This window comes from Cupressus sempervirens, chromosome 3 (genome assembly GCF_028749045.1).
Source record: "Cupressus sempervirens isolate cs-2001-9-10 chromosome 3, ASM2874904v1, whole genome shotgun sequence".
NCBI classification, from domain to species: domain Eukaryota; kingdom Viridiplantae; phylum Streptophyta; class Pinopsida; order Cupressales; family Cupressaceae; genus Cupressus; species Cupressus sempervirens.
In genome coordinates this window covers 561,590,695-561,606,893 of record NC_143120.1, presented here as the reverse complement: position 1 = coordinate 561,606,893, position 16,199 = coordinate 561,590,695, and the positions used below count along the sequence as shown (strand labels likewise).

The 16,199-nt window shown below is 36.7% G+C and overlaps 1 protein-coding gene across 4 annotated transcripts in view; it reads right to left on the bottom strand.

The window, feature by feature from the left end:
- Nucleotides 1-15,740, bottom strand: part of LOC149567659 (uncharacterized) — a 49,481-nt gene extending 33,741 nt beyond the window's left edge. The window contains exon 1 of one of the 4 annotated variants that reach the window (XM_089820914.1): nt 15,062-15,740. The gene's annotated coding sequence lies outside the window, so the exon portion shown is untranslated. The remainder of the gene's footprint in view (nt 1-15,061) is intronic. The other 3 variants (XM_089820912.1, XM_089820913.1, XM_089820915.1) reach the window with 3 other exon arrangements.
- Nucleotides 15,741-16,199: the final 459 nt, after the last annotated feature.

Genomic DNA, 16,199 nt, shown 5'->3' with positions numbered 1-16,199 from the left:
TTCAAGAAGAACCCCAGGGGAGCTAACCACTCTATGGTTGGGTGGTAAAAGCACTTGGGCCACACTCTCGTCTCGTGATAGCGGATGGACTTTGATCTAAGGGCTTAGGGCTTTGGGGACAGGGATTTATGCAGATGGGCAAAGGTCTGATGGCATACTTTCTTTTATATATTTGAATGATATTTCATGGCATTATACTTATATGATGTACTCAAGGCATAATGTTTGACGTGCAGGTCGACATTCTTTCTTGGATGTATTATTGATTTATATTGTCATGTGACGATATGTGTCAAGCGTCTGCACTTGAACCACCCCAATGTCACTAGCGTGTGCAATCTAGGTCTACTAAAAACATTTCTTGTGCCTACAATTTGCACTGAGGAAGAACGTACAATATTCATGGTACATGTTTTGCTGCAAACTACACAGCAACAATCATACACTGGTCCTTTTATAGTTAAAATTTTTAATGAGAATAGAAGAATAAAATTGCAGCATTGAGTTTCATGGGAGTTCTAATCTTTGCATAGTTGTTACTTCATTGCTTTTAATTTCAATACTGATTAACATTTCATACATTGAGGAAATCCAAAAGAGCCTACATTCCCAAAAACTAAACATTGCGAACAACAAAACACAAGAAACACATTTTGTTTGGCACTGTTAGTGTGAGCCAGATGGGTTCATTACAAAGTGACAGTGTATCGCAAGAGATAAAGGAGTCGTCACCTACAGATTTTGCTTTGGAGAATTCAAAGGGAAACATATTCAAACATATAGTTCACAGTGAAGGGAAGGAGTACTCTACAACAATTAGCTATTGCCAAAGGTCGAACTGGTCACTATGAGATTGGCAAAGGCAAAAGATTGAGTTAATGTTATCGAGCACTCTAAATATTGTCACGAAGTTGCACCTTGACGTTCAAACATACAACCACAACAGTGCTTAGGCATTGAACGAGCCTTCACAGGTTGAGCAAAGTTCAATTCAGTAATCTTTGGACGACAGAGGTTAAAGGAGTCTATTGGTTCCCAAAACCACAGATTGGAAATCCAAGAGCCTGCCACTTCTTCGATACGACTTCTCAATCAGTTCTGGTCAACAAACAGGAATACTTCTCGATTCCCTTGCACTTTAGGCTCCGCCACACCTAGGCAGGTAGACCTTCTCCTTGAACCTGATCACTTGGTTCAGAGCTTTTCTAAAGTGAATTTAAGTTTTGGAGTTCTTCGGCTAGCAAGGTCCTTGAACTAAAAAATGAAATTGAATATTGAGTACTTGAATTAATTGATCTTTTGTATAATATTTGAATATTAATGAATTTGATGCTTGTAGGAAGGAATATATAGATTTTCTGACTTCAATAATAGAAAGACCAGTGCCTCTGCTCATCCGGGCGACAAAGTCAACTTTAGTGAATGTTCACGTACAACTTTATAATGTTCCACGCACTTATACTGTCAACAATTAAATAATCAAGATGCGACATACCAAATATTATGCAATCAATAATTAGTCCAAATTGAGTTTTAACTCCTTTGGTAGGGAGACAAACTAGATACAAATATAAAAACAGCTTGATATTTCACAATATCTATGATGATCAAATTTAAAATGCTAAATGACCATGTCCACTTATCTGATATTTAAATTGTATATAGAATTCTAGAAAATAATTACAAAGGACGATTCGCCTGCAGTTTAAATCTCCATGCCATTTAGAAATAAACAAAGGACTTTTCATTTTATTATTAAAATAAACTAATGGAATTTATATTAACAAATCATATTAAACTCCTTATCCCTCCATACAAAATAATGTAAAATACTTCTTGTGAGTGTGAATGTTCGTATATGACCTCTTTGTTTCATAAAACTTCTTCTGTTTATATCTTCATAATTAAAAGGAATATGAGTTTTCAATTTCAAAAGTCATTTCTTTATAAATAAGTCGCACCCTTCTGATTTAAACAAATCACTGCTTTACATATTACCCTTTCTTAATTGCATATCTTCCTTTATTATTTCAAGATGACACCACTTCATGATAAAATATTGTAATCTGTTTAACAATATTATTTTTAACCCTATGCTACTACTTTAATAATAATAACATGGCTTCCACGAAAGGCTTGGTAATTCCATGACACCATCTCAGGATGAATTCATCAGGGCTCCGTTGCTCGACTCCTAGCACACACCATTAATGGTTTTTATTCTTGTTGACGGTATTTCTCAAGCTCTTCCATCAAATGATTATGTTCAATGGTTGTCACACACTGACTCCAGCATAGACGTATGTCTGACTATTCCCAGGCGCTTAAAACTCAAGCATCTCTATGACACATCAGCATGCAAACTTGATTTCCAGACTTCTGTATTTGTCGCATGAAGAGACTCAGCCTACAGTTTCCATCGTTTGAATATTATTTTGGTTATTCTCGTCAAACTCAAAGACTCCTTCGATAGTTTTGGAAGGCTTGTAATTTCTTCTGCACATATATAAATTTTGAAGTACAACGATATTAATTTGATTTGCCTTTCATTGCTTCCCTGCAGTTTGTGAAGTAGTTAAATTCACATTTGTTGATAAATCTGTGATATTAGATATGGTAGACAACAACCTATCCTGGGAGAGACAAGACTGTGCTATATAAAATAAAACCAGAATCCAGAGACGAAGCAGAGGAAAATTCATATATATTATGAACAGAATGTTGACCAATGTTAAACTTGTCCATTTGTAAATCTCCACCACATGCTTCTGGCGGTATAACAGATGGAGATCTATCACCCTTCAGAGATATCCCAGGCTGAGGAGTAGCTAATTTTGGTGATGGATTCCTCATCAGGGAATCTTCCTGAATAAGGACATGAGTAAATTATGATGGGCCGGTTTGTATATTGAAGTCCTTAGTTGCCGTATAGTATAGTCCCCATGATTATTTTATCTCTGTGTGCATGTAAGACTGGCATCACTTCCAATTTTTGTCTTTGGATATTTGTATGGTTTATTTGCTCACTCTGATCATATTTCTTTATTTCTTTCTGTGTCTAGTGCAATACGAATCAGTTTCCAAATTTTTCCTTCATCCTTTATTTGTATGGTGAGAAATCTCTTTCTTCCATTGTTGCAATATTGGTGCAAGAAATACAATAAGAGTTGCACCTGAAACCTTTTCACTGCCAGAAATTTGAAACAAATCTGAACATGCCTTACATATAAATTTTTCTTCAATTTCTATGACATCAGCATCATCTTGTACTGCTGAAGTATTTCTCCTTTGGTATATTTAGGTATCAATATTTTAATAGTTATGAAGATGATTTCCATCAGTTCTTTTTTATTTTGGACTCTTTTCTCTCCTGCTGCACCTGTACAAGGAGCACAATCTCAAAATTTCCATACACCATCTCATCCAAGTCCACATATTCTCAGTTTTTGAAATCAAGCTGCCTTTTGCTCTTCTCAAAAATGGATGCCAAAATTTGGAAAATCTGGGCACCATCAGAGTCAACTAGAGCACAAGTTGTGGAAGTATTAAGTCTCAGGTAACGTTGAGTGCCTCTATGGAAAACTAAGCAGGAGATGCTCGATATCTTCTAGGGATGTTAAGGAGTTGGGTCCATGTGGATGTTCTTCTCAGATTATTCCATAGGTTCAGGGACATTGTGATACCAGGTAAACTATAATCTTACAAGGAAAAACTATTATTGCATACCTAATTTGAAAACTATAAGGTACACCTAGTGTTCTGTGAGTTTTATTGTTCAAAGCTCTTATCAAAATCCAATAGAATACTAGAAACAAAGGAACTGTACAGGAGTTGCATTTACCACGACTTCTAAAGTAGTAAAGTGATTGAATCTTCACAATGTGTATTTAAAGCATTATTTCCACTTTGAATCTCTTGCATATATTAACTTGAGAGGAAATGCGGGGGAGTAATAATAAGAAACAGTGTCTAGTTGAGTGAGATCTAGCAAGGATGTGGTGTTTAATTCTAGATTTGCATAAGGTGATGAGAAGCATGGGGCTGCTATTCAGTTTTGACAACATAGAATCATCAATTGAAGCTAGGAATAGCAAGGGAGATTTCCTACATGTGTCAACATTACACTCACCTCAAGAGTGATCTAAACCTTGTCAAATAAAGGAAAGATATAGTTGTGATTTTATCAACACTAGCAAAATTAGGAAAAACGTAGTAGGGGAAAGTCAAAGGTGCAAAACTTCAATGGCATCGAAAAACAGTTTGGCTAGGGTACTTTATGAAACAAGTAGCACTTACTCTCATCACTTTGATTAAATTGGAAGGATGTTTAACCATGGTCAAGCAATCATCCCCAGACTTATTGCAGATTTCTCTTGTTCATATAGCAATGACATCGAATCAGCACAAGGGGCTGAAACATTCAAATGGTGAGGTTAAACTTTCAGTTACTTCTTGTTTGATGGAAGTTACATGAATTTTGGCAGCTCAAGTGTTAGGATTCACAAGTACTATGACAGGGGGTGAATCGATACCTGCAAGCTCACACAATCTTTTACTGCTATTTACTAATAATCAAACATATAACCAAAAGTAGAAAATAAAGCATAACAAAATTCATTCATCACAGATATGAAACACGACACAATGATTTTGGTCTTGTGGAAACCCTTAGTTAGAAGGTAAAACCATGGTAGGGATGGTACCCACAAATCATCAGTATACTGCAGTAAATGAGTTTGCCTGGTTAAGAGCATACAATTACCCTTTTGGGGGGTTCACCTTGTTAGGAGTGATCTCGTACCTTGTTAGATGTACAATAAGATCTGTTAAGATCTACCTTTTTAAAAAATTTACAAAGTTCTATTAAGAGTCTACCCTGTTAGGGGATTTACAGCTTTGAACCTGTTAGGGTCCACCTGATCTAGGGATTTACTGATTGTAACTATAATGAAACAACTGAATCTCTGATCTGTAAATTTGCCTATTAGATCCCTTATTTCTCTAATCTCTTTTTGTTGCATTGTGTACTTATCTTCATTGCATCTCAATCACATTCGCTAGATCTCTCTTCTTCTAGCTTACACCCATAGTCTTCTTTCACCGCTTTTTGCTTCTGTTTGCAGCATGTACATACAATCTCTATGTTACGGATCTTTTATGTTTGCTTGTCATGTTTTTCCTTGTAATCCTGACACTCCATTTGAATTTGTGTCTCCCTCTTCTGTTTTCTCAAACAATTTACAAATATCAATTACAAGATTCGATTGGGTCCACTTGCTTCTTTGTTACCTGTCCACCACTCGGACTGGTCAAAATGTATTACATGTAGAGTCCAAGCGTATTACATAGGTATGCCAACCTTGTTACATATATCCCAAGGTAATACATATATCTTTCCTTAATATCCACTATTGGATATACAATATCCAATGTAACTCTTCCTTGGCTTCTTTGCTCTTTGCCATGTAATCACCACTTGTTACTTAGTGGTTGCTGATTACAACAATATCACCAATTATGACATGTGTCCACATGAGACTTGATAACCTATTGTAAATATAGTTTTCAATGATTAATAGTATGCTATGATTTCCATCAATGAAAAAACCATTTGATAGTCATATACTTTCCAATCACTTTTCAACTAGTGAATGCCAACAATCTTCCCCTTTGGCATTTAGCAATACCATCTACTTCTTAACTCCAAATACTTGAGATTGATTAGTAATCATAATCTACTCCCCCTTAGATCAATCTTCACTCTATCTTCATCCTTTTGTCTCAATTTTTTCATCTTCTCCCTTTCATCTTCTTTCTGCTTCTTTTATCTGCTTCTTTCATCTTCTCCCCCTTTGACAACAATGCCAAAGGTGTAATCTTTCAACAGGTTGTAGCCGTTAATTTACAATCTGTCAAAGATAACCTTGTAATTTTCTTGGGCTAACTCTAGGGATGTCTCCCATATTTTTCTTCAAATGATCCAATGCAATAACTTGTTCTTGCATCTTGGTTCCTCTGCTATCGATCTTCTCAATTGACTCTACGCTTGGAAGTGTCAAAGCTTCCTCTGTTGTGCTTATGCTTTGTTGCATTGCCTCCATGATAGGAGATAGAAGTGCATGTACTTCTGGTATATTTTGCATTTTGTCACTTTGTTCATCCTGTAGTTGTCTAGTCTCGTTTAGTGTTTTCTTCACCTCTTCAATAAATAAAGTAACTGAACTTGTCAATGGTAGCTGGTTGCATGAACTTTCCAAGTCCTTTTGTGCTTCTTCCTTTTGCTGCTCCAGATTTTTTACAGTTTCTAAATAATTTGATATCCTGGCAAAAATATTTCTTGTTGCAGTCAAAGTTTCTTTTACCTCCTTTACCAAGTTGATGAGTTGACCTCTCACTTTAGTAATTTTCTCCATTATCTTGTTGGTCAACTTCTTCTCCAGATTTTCTTCAACCAAATTCATGGCTGCAGATTGCAAGTCAATGTCTTCATCACAGATAGCCTTGATTAATGTATCTAACTGATTAATTACTAATTCATCTATGTTGTAGCATTCTTCAGGTACAAATTCTGTGAGAATATTTTTGGCATGTCTCAGCACTTGTCACTTCTTCTTCTTGTCTATGATTGCTTTCTGCTTTACCCTTTCAAAATATTCCAACAATTCTTAAGGTTTTAGCTCGTTTACATCCATAGGTGTAGGAATAATCTCCTCTTCGCCTAAATTTTCAGCTTCTTTAATTAGAAGTTTTACTGGCTTCCTCTTCCTAGTTGTACTAGGCTCAAGATTGAGCTTTCTTCTCGCTTGATACTCCTTGCTCTTTTCTTGTTGCTCCTTTTGTATTTCTTCAATAATTTCAGCTTTCTCTTCAAAAAAATTTATCTTTTCTTGTCTGTAGGTAGCTCTGCTTGACCTATTGTGTGGATATCTTTGGCTTCACCTATTGGTGTCTCCACCTGTTGTGCTTGAAGTTCTTCTACCTGTTGTGGAATGTCTTGTCTCTTCCAATAATCTCTTCAATAGTATTTTTATCATCAACTTGTATTTGTGATTAGTGTTCTTGTGACTTCTCATGAAGCTTCAGAGCGTTTCTCCATATTTCCACTGACTCGTCATGTAGTAATTAAATATCTTCTACTAGAATTTCGTTAGCTCTCTCCTTGACTCCATATTTCTTCTTATGATCTTCATAAAGCTTGTTTGCATCTTCTAAGCTTAGCTCTGGTTGAGCTTCTAATAATGCTTTCTCAATTATCTCCTTGTCCATTTGTAAAGATGATGTCCCCCTTGCATCTAATAGTTGTTATAATTCATCAAGCAGTTGTAGATGTACCTTTGAGGGTGTTCTCTCGAATTTGTGCAAATGTACAACAATTGCCTCTTCAAATTTTTTTTTGTCTTCTTCAATTGCCAAGACATATCTTCTCTTTACACTGGCCAAACCTCCTAATTATGCTATTTCTTTAACAAAATCATCAATTGTAGGTGTTTTGCTATGCACTATTCTTTTCTTTTGTTCAGTAGCCTATTGATTTGACTCTGTACTCTTCATTTCTTCTTGAACTTCCTTACCAACTTTCTTCTTCTTTACAATGTCCTTGACTGGTTGCCTTTTCTTCTTTTCAAATTTTGCCTTTCCTTCCTTTGTAGCTGACCTAGTAGACTTTTTCTTTAGTCTTAGGTAGGTAGAGAAGATATTTGCAGATGGATCCTCTGATACCATTATCATTGATCCAGATGTCCATGCATCGTCACTAGGTGTTTGTCGACCTTGACCAGTAGACCTTCTTCATGTATTGATTAGTGTCTTCATCTCTTTAGCAATTTCTGCAACAATTTCTTCAAAAGTACCAAATCTTTTCTCATTTTTTCCACAAGTTTGGACTATCAAGTCAGCATGAAGATTGACCTCTTAGCCCAAAGGTGGTAACGAGTGGATTCTAGGTTCAACAACTTATAGAATACAAAAATCTGTATCTTCTAGAAAACACATAATTTTGGATATTTCTCTACAATACTAGAAGAAATTCTTTCACAAATGTGCATGTTAGCTTGAAAAAATTCAAATAATTCATTCATGACAATACTGAAATTTTCACATTGCTCTCTAATGAGTTCACCTATCTGTGAGATAACAAGTGCGCTCTTTGACCATATAACTTTTTCCTTTGCTATGGATATAGTTTTGAATATAGAACAAAATACACACCAAAAGAGCTCCATATTCTACTGATTATTTGTTGTCCTTTACTCTCTTCATGTTCTCCACAATTTGTGTCCTCACGATTTTTCACATAGGTTATAGACTTCATTGTTCTTCACAATCTCATAAGCAACATGTACTGCACCTATTGGTATACTATTGGTTCTACTTGATTGATATACTTTGTATCCAACCATCTTTGAAGCAAAAAGTACTTCACAATCTTCAATATGATCTACAGTCATAGCTCGTCCATCGTACTTTGATTTGGTCAGATCAATAACCAAATTTGTTGATATTTACCTGGTTAAACATTCCTTTCCTTGAGATGGGAATCTTGTTACTCTTATAAATAAATTGATTGTGTTTGATAACCTGTGTGACTTGTCCAACCCCACGAATTGATCATGTATTTTGCTCGGCACAATCCTTACCCAATTCAGCTGGGATGTCTATAGCTGCTAGCATAGGTTAAACCTTTCGCTTGTAGACCCTTATGCTCATCCTTCAATACTCCATCTATGCATAGGCTCTTGTAATCACTTAACTTTCCTACCAAAGTTGATCATTAATGTGATCACTTTATTACTCCTTGTCACTCTTGAACAACTTCTAAATTCCTATTATGCTCTTTCTAGAATTTTGATGCTGCTATAGGAGCCATTTCATAATGTTGTCAATATGTTCAAATAATCTTCCAACATTAATCACTTTTTTACTGCAATTGGGGGGATTCTAGTTCTGTACATTTACTACCTTGGGAACATTAATCACTTTTTCCCTTAACCCAACAACACAAGGATCACTGGGTCTGCTAGACTTTACTTGTTTTTTCCTCATGGGAATAACTTTGGGGCTAGAAGACTTAAGCAAGGTACTAAATGTGGCAATCCTCATCTAGAATTCTCTTTCCCTTGCCCACACAAAAAGGTTTGGCATGTGCAAATCGCACACGGTAGGTATCAATTGAGCTAGGGTCTTTATCCTGTTGCTGATTCAAAGGTGGAACCAAATTACCTTGGATTGCATGTGGGGAAATTTGTCTTCCACAATAGCATTATGATGAAGGGGGCAAAGAGACACATCAACTCCTCTCCTAATCGAAGTAGTGGTGGGAGGATCTTCGCTCAAGTTAGAAAATAACATACGCAGTTTAAGGGCATTGGGGTAAAGGGTTGGGTTGGGTGTTTTCGCCAACTCAAACCTATAAATGCAATGAATTGAACTGTTATTTAGGGGCAGCTCCACCTTCCAAAGGAGTGCATTAAGCACAAAAAATCAAGATAAAAAGCTAATCTTTGCTAATCTTTGTCTTGACGAAAAGATGATTAAGCATTGGGAGAAAATAAAAGTAAATTCTTTTCTACCTTCCTTCAAGTCTATATTTAGCTCTAATGTTATGCAATCTGGTTATATAATAAATATGACAAATGCCACATATTTTATGAATAATTGAAATTGCTATATTTTAAAAACTTCCCTATTTTTGACTGCCCCCCACCCACTGGAAAAAAAAGGAAAAAACCAAAGGCATCATATCTTATAACACCCTAGTCCTACACAAACAAAACTTCAAAAAATTCCCACTATTTTTTAATGCATCTTCACAAATTGTTTACAACCAATATTAAGAAACGCTGAAAATTTCAACCTCGATAGAATGGTAAACACTTTTTAATAAGCCAAGATGAATCCTACTAAGAGTATCAAACTCATATTTTGGAATGGGTTCCAAAATAATTGAATCCAATTAAAAAATAATTAGCCATTGCATGTCAAAAGACTGGATGGTGGATCTTCCAAACCTATCTGTTCATTTAATCTAGTTGGAAAAAAAATTTAGTTCCATTCCTCCATCACAACACTTAGGAACAAAATTTACCAAAAATATGTGCAACATTAAAACAGATGCAGCATTTCTATATTCAAATTTACCAACAACTTCAAATCGGCATATTGCCAAGCAACCTATGACATCGTAGGCTAGCATATTTATGACACATGTTGGCTAATCACACCCAAAGGAGTCTCAATGTTCATCAAGGGCCTTTGATGTCATAGAAGTGCAAGAGACACATGGTAGCACTGCCTTAACAACACAAGGTGACAGCTCACACACATGCTTTACATCAATTGACATGCATCAAACTTAAGCCAAATGAAATCTTTATACTTTATTTTGACTAAATTGTATTTTATAGAGAACTTATCTCCCAGGTATATATTAGACTAAATGGTGTGCTTTAATATGGAATCTTTCTCCAAATAAAATCTCAGATCTGACTTCACAGTAAATTCCAACATATAAACCCTGATCTAAACCAAACTTAGGCAGCTTGGCTTGGGGGTGCCTAAATAGTAAAATACTAGATAGATGTGGAGCTACATTGAGCTACAACTATCCAACAAGAAATATGCATTTAATCTCTTCCTAAACTAGATTTAATCATTACCAAACCAAGATGATTTAGGCTATCAAGGTTACTTCTACTTTGTTACTGTTGCAATACTAAATTGGATGCACTGACTTGGTTAAATACTATCCACCAAAAGTCTCAAATCCACTCAACCTTTAATCTTCATCACTGTTAGCTTATAAGTCAATGACCCTTGGCACAAGGGGAAATAAACTAGATGCTATGGATTCACTCTTGAATTATAGTGACCTTAAATCTAGAATCGGATACATATATAGACTAGAGAGTAACATTGAGGATTTGAGTTTTAAAGGTTTCCATATGGCTCCAACCACAATGATATCCAATTTCCCCAATATTTCTAGTCCACCACAATAAACATTATGGGAAAGTTCGGTAATAAGTAATGCACGCAAGTGACACTTATCAGTCATCATACCATGGGATAAATCGAACTTAGAACGTAGTCTCCTCAGGCCTAGACAATTAAACTGACCATTAGCCTAATTTTGGGTACTTGTGGGCTAATTGGTGGTGGTTCGGGGGACTCCAACTTTTTTGGGGAGCTTGAAATCATTTTTTCTTGGCTTCCATCAGTGATGTGATTCTCAGTTGATGCTCTAATTTGTTGCAATGCTTTTTGAAGCATTTTTTGGCGTTTTTGGGTTGTTCTCCGCACTCCTTGGAGAATAGGCCTACTTTTAGTAAGTCCCTGATTTAGAATTCAACATCATTTCTCAGCTTCAATTACCTCTTGGCACAATCAGTTTCAAACTTTGGTGCCTGGCAGTGCTTTCAGCAATATGTTCAGGAATATTTTTAAATATGCACTTAAGTCTAATGTTATGCTGATGCAAAATAATTTACTTCAGTGTTATATTTTAAAATTAAAATAGTAATGCACGTCTCCTCAAGCGGACGGCACGGAAAAAGAGGACTTCATCATAAGTTAATTTCAAATTGCAAAAAGGACTTCGAAGGAATATAAATTTATTTCAAATTCAAAATTTGCTCCTTTTCATCTCCAACCCTTTTTTATAGAAGGATTTTGGCACTCATTTGGACTATTCCAATGTGCATAATAAAAGGATGCTATAGGAGTGAACGAAGAGTTCTTCCAAGGATTGATCAAGGACGAAAGCCCTCAAATAATCAATGGTTCCAGATCTGAGAAATGATTCCTACCTGGTAGAGTGATTTTACACAGGAATCACCTTTGGAGTTTTGCAATTTGAGGTGGAAAAAAAAGAAAAAATATGGAAGGTATTTGATTGCAGCTTTGTGGGTTTTCTTTTGGGGGAATAGCAGAGATTTTGGGGGGATTTTTGGTGGTATTTTCAGGTGTTCCCTATGTTGGCTGTACAACTAGGGTTTTCAGGCCAAGGCCTAGCAAAGGCTGAACTACTTCAAAAAGCTTGTGGATTTTGGGAGAATATTTAATGATCTAAGAATGTTTTCCAAATGGTTGGGTGACTGAATGAGAGATAGTTTTTTGTGGGCTTTGCAGCTGGTATATTTTCCTTTGTAGGCCATAGAGTTTTACAGAACAACAGGCTGTACTACATTAGTTAGAATGGGGAGGCTGAAATCATTTTGAAACACAATAGAACTGATTGAGTAGGATTTTTAATGTTGGGCAACCCCTTTGTGACTCTTTTCTGAGAGGTATTCAGTTGGCTCGATTTCCTAGAAGGGAAATGTCCCTATACCAGGCTGTACCTTCTCACATTGGCTAGGCATTAGAGCTTTGACTCCTAAACACAGCTCATTCATGGAAATCTCATTGCTGGTTGGGTGCATTTAGTTCATTAGAGGTCTTTGTGACCCATTTTACAGGTGATTATGACCCATTCTGAGGTGAATTTATTGGTGATTGGCTGCCCATAAGGGGTGGTACAGATCATTCTTCCACTGGGGCTGAGGATTACAGACCTGTATCCACTTGAAGTCTGGGACTATTTACTGACACACTTCAGTAAGTTTTGAGGTTGTTTGAAGCTGTACAGAGGAGTTATTGATATGCTTTAGCTGGCTGCCCTATGTTGACCATCCTGTCCCTACCAATGCACATAACTAGACATGAAGAACAGACCTGCAACATGTTTCCTGTGTCTCCTTGAGGCTGATTGATAGTGTTGGGAGTGTGTGTGCTCAGTGTCTTTGAATGGTGCATTAAGCAATCTGGGTGGGTGATTCAAGTGTTTCATATTACTGTTTGAGTCTGTTTTAATGTACAGAAGAACTGATATCATCTAAGATTGGTCCTTCCAGACATGCAAACTATGTTGACAGGGTTAGGATGCCTTAGGATTGAAGGAAGAGATGACAACAGAGATATATTAATGTACAACTTGACTGTTGTATTGGCCACAACATCGGTAAGTTAGCTGGGTACCATTTCCATGATATTCTTCAAAATTTGTTACAGACCTGCCAACCCTCATTTGGATCATCTGAAAAAAGGTAAATCATCTCTCTTGGAGAAGTTGGACTTTGTATGGTGGACAAATATATAAGTGCACTTGTTAAGTGCCATTACATAAACACTTGAATATCCCTGTTAAACCTAAATCAATCTAAAATCACAGCAGTTTTACCTTTGTCAAATCTGCATCAGACTTTGATGACAGCAGTATAATCTATGTCAGCAAGGTATATAATATTCCTGTTGTTGGAGAAATTCCTAGAAAAAAAAGTAGGATGTTTTCTAAGGGTCTTGCGATAGACATGAGGAATAGTAAGACTTTGTAGGCAACCCAATTAAACTAGAATAAAATGTAATGTTATAGTGGTTTAACTAGAATTAAATCGTTATTCTTGCTCGTTAGTCTTCATATGCTTTGAGTTCTTATACAAAGTACTGTTTAACATAAACCATTCCAATCAAATACAATTCCTTTGTAAACTTTCAAAGAACGGTACAGTCATATGTCTGATTTTACAAATTTAAGAAAAGAAAATAAAAATCAGTCTAGAACAGGGGGTGTTCTTACAGTGGTATCAAACCATGGTTTCAAATCTTGCAGCCTATTGGGGAATAAGGTGGTGCGTCCTAGTACTCATTATGTCAGGAGAAACAAATCAAATCCAAATTTAGAAAACCAACCAGTGATTGAGTAGGTCATCCTTTTCGAGGTAGTGAAAGGAGAACAAAGACAGGCAGTGTAGAGAAATGATGAATATGATGACTCATTTAGACCAGCAAATGGAACCAATGTTCCCTCGATTGATATAAAGCAATGTCAGCAATGGGAATGCAGGGAAAAATGGAGGCAATGGTGATAATGGGAAAGCAGGAACAAATGGAAGCAATGGTAATAATGGGAATGCAGGAACAAATGAAAGCAATGGTGATAATGGGAATATTGGACAGGTTCAAAAAAAATAGGGATGGACAATGAACTTCCAATCTCAAGACCACTTATGCCAACTTATGACCAAGTGAACAGTCCTCCAGCTGAAAATGAACCGAATGAACAAGAGTATCAGGCAGCTGAAAATATTTTTTGGGATGCGAAGTCGTTAAGATACTGACCTCCTAAACCAAGATTTGGCAAATTACCTCTTAAAACATGAACTGTACCATGTACAAATTTACATCTTTGAAATGGATAAAACTTGAACAATCAACTGTAAAGTTCTTTGATAGTATGAAGAGGAGTTATAACAACAGAAACAATGCAGATATTTTAATTGTATCTTACTCTAACAGTATTGCTTAAATGGTCCTTAGCTCAAGTCACTGCCTCTTCCTTCCACTATAAAAATTCAGATTGAAAAATGAACGGCCCTTCATGAAGGAGCTCGAAATAAATTTCTAAAGATTCAAATAATGAAATTCGATGAAGTTATATAAAAGGAAAAACGGTACACAAAAGTTTTGAGGTCCAGCCTGGCCACCCAATCCCTCGTATGGTGACCAGGGTACTTTCACTTCATCAAGTCTCCTACAATCTTTTGGATCGTCCAAATAACTTCGAATATAGTTTTATAGCCATTTTATAGTGTTTGTCAGAGTCCACTGAAATTCAAAGTTTTCATAAGCCAACAGTTATAAAATTCATACCAAGTTGTGCCAAGGGAGTCCATTATAATGACTCATTCGCAATCGAATAAGAAAGCTGTCCTTATTAACATGTTCTCGGGGTATATGTGAGTTTTACTTTACTTTGAGATCTTTTGACAATAATTCTATCTGTAAACTAAAATGTTGAAATCAGACGGAAAACGGTGTTACGAAGTGCTAAGGGGAATTTAAATTAATTTGCAGGGGCAAGTGAACATCTCAACAACGCCTTAACGAACTTGAGAGTGCAATTCGATTTACAAATAAATTTACGCATGGCAGAAAAGGGCAAATAAAACAGAAATAATATAGCTTCAAATCTCATGTGATTAAAATTGGCCCGTATAAAGTAGCCCTATTGAAATATAGAACATACCCGTAAACAGATCTGCGTTCGAATTGTATATCTATATCGAACCATAAAATACCGCCAAAGTTACCAACACGTAGTTCACACAACTGAATTATCTGACGGAACGAAAGGCAACTGAATGGTCCGACAGAAGGCAAAGGAATCTGCAAAGTATTTACCTTGAGTCGATCAAAGAGCGGGACAGGCAACAAGATGAGCTGTGTTAAAATCTTCGTATTGTTTGTAAATGTTTTAAAAGAGAAATGGTAGGCGGCACGGCGTTCCCTCAATCGAACAATTGCCCCTCCACTTCTGCGCCTTCACAGGTGTCGTCTCGGCAAAAGGAGTAGAGGGAAAGACAAATCCATGTCATTAGCGATGATAACTCTCGCCTGCCAAATTTAATTGAGGGGGGTCGGTGGGATAAGAGCTTATGATGGACACCTGCACCTACTTCATCCTTACCAAACGGGATAAGAAATTTGGGAATGTTAAAAATGCGAGTAGCGAATCAGAAAGGAGGAAGACAAATAAATTCTTTTATTTTTTACATTACGATAAGACGGCAGAGTTGGGGAGACAGTAAACATCGCCAACAGTTTTACAAACCATCGTCACATTGTCAGTGGGCTGCAGCTTCACCTTTCCCTCTTTAAAGGTCCACCGCTTGTCGTGCTCGATCATCTCTTCTCAACACATTCCACATTAACTTTAGAAGCAAATCCTCCCTATAAGGCCCCGTTTGGTTACGGGAATACCGGGCGTGGAATAGGGTTTTCAGCGCCAAATTCGGGTTATGGAAAAAAACAGTGGCATTTGGTTCATCAAACGCATAACCCGGTTTCGGGTTTCATCTGCCAATTTCGCTCAAAAATTGGAAGAAATTTCTTCCAAGAAATAGGTGGAAGTTGAAATGAAAACCAGGTTTTGGGTTTTTATGAATGCGTTTGAATAAATCGTCGGGTCCGCCGAATCCGCCTTAGGTTTTTAGAAGAACAAATTGGGTTTTTTGGAAGACGACGGTTGTATTGTTTTCGTGCTCTGTTGTGCGAAGGCGAGGGTTTTTGGTTTGCTGCGTTTGTTGGGCTTGTGGGTTTTCTGTGGCCGTGGTTTGCGAGGGTTTCTGGTTTGTGGGTTTTCTGTGGCCGTGGTTTCCTGTGGC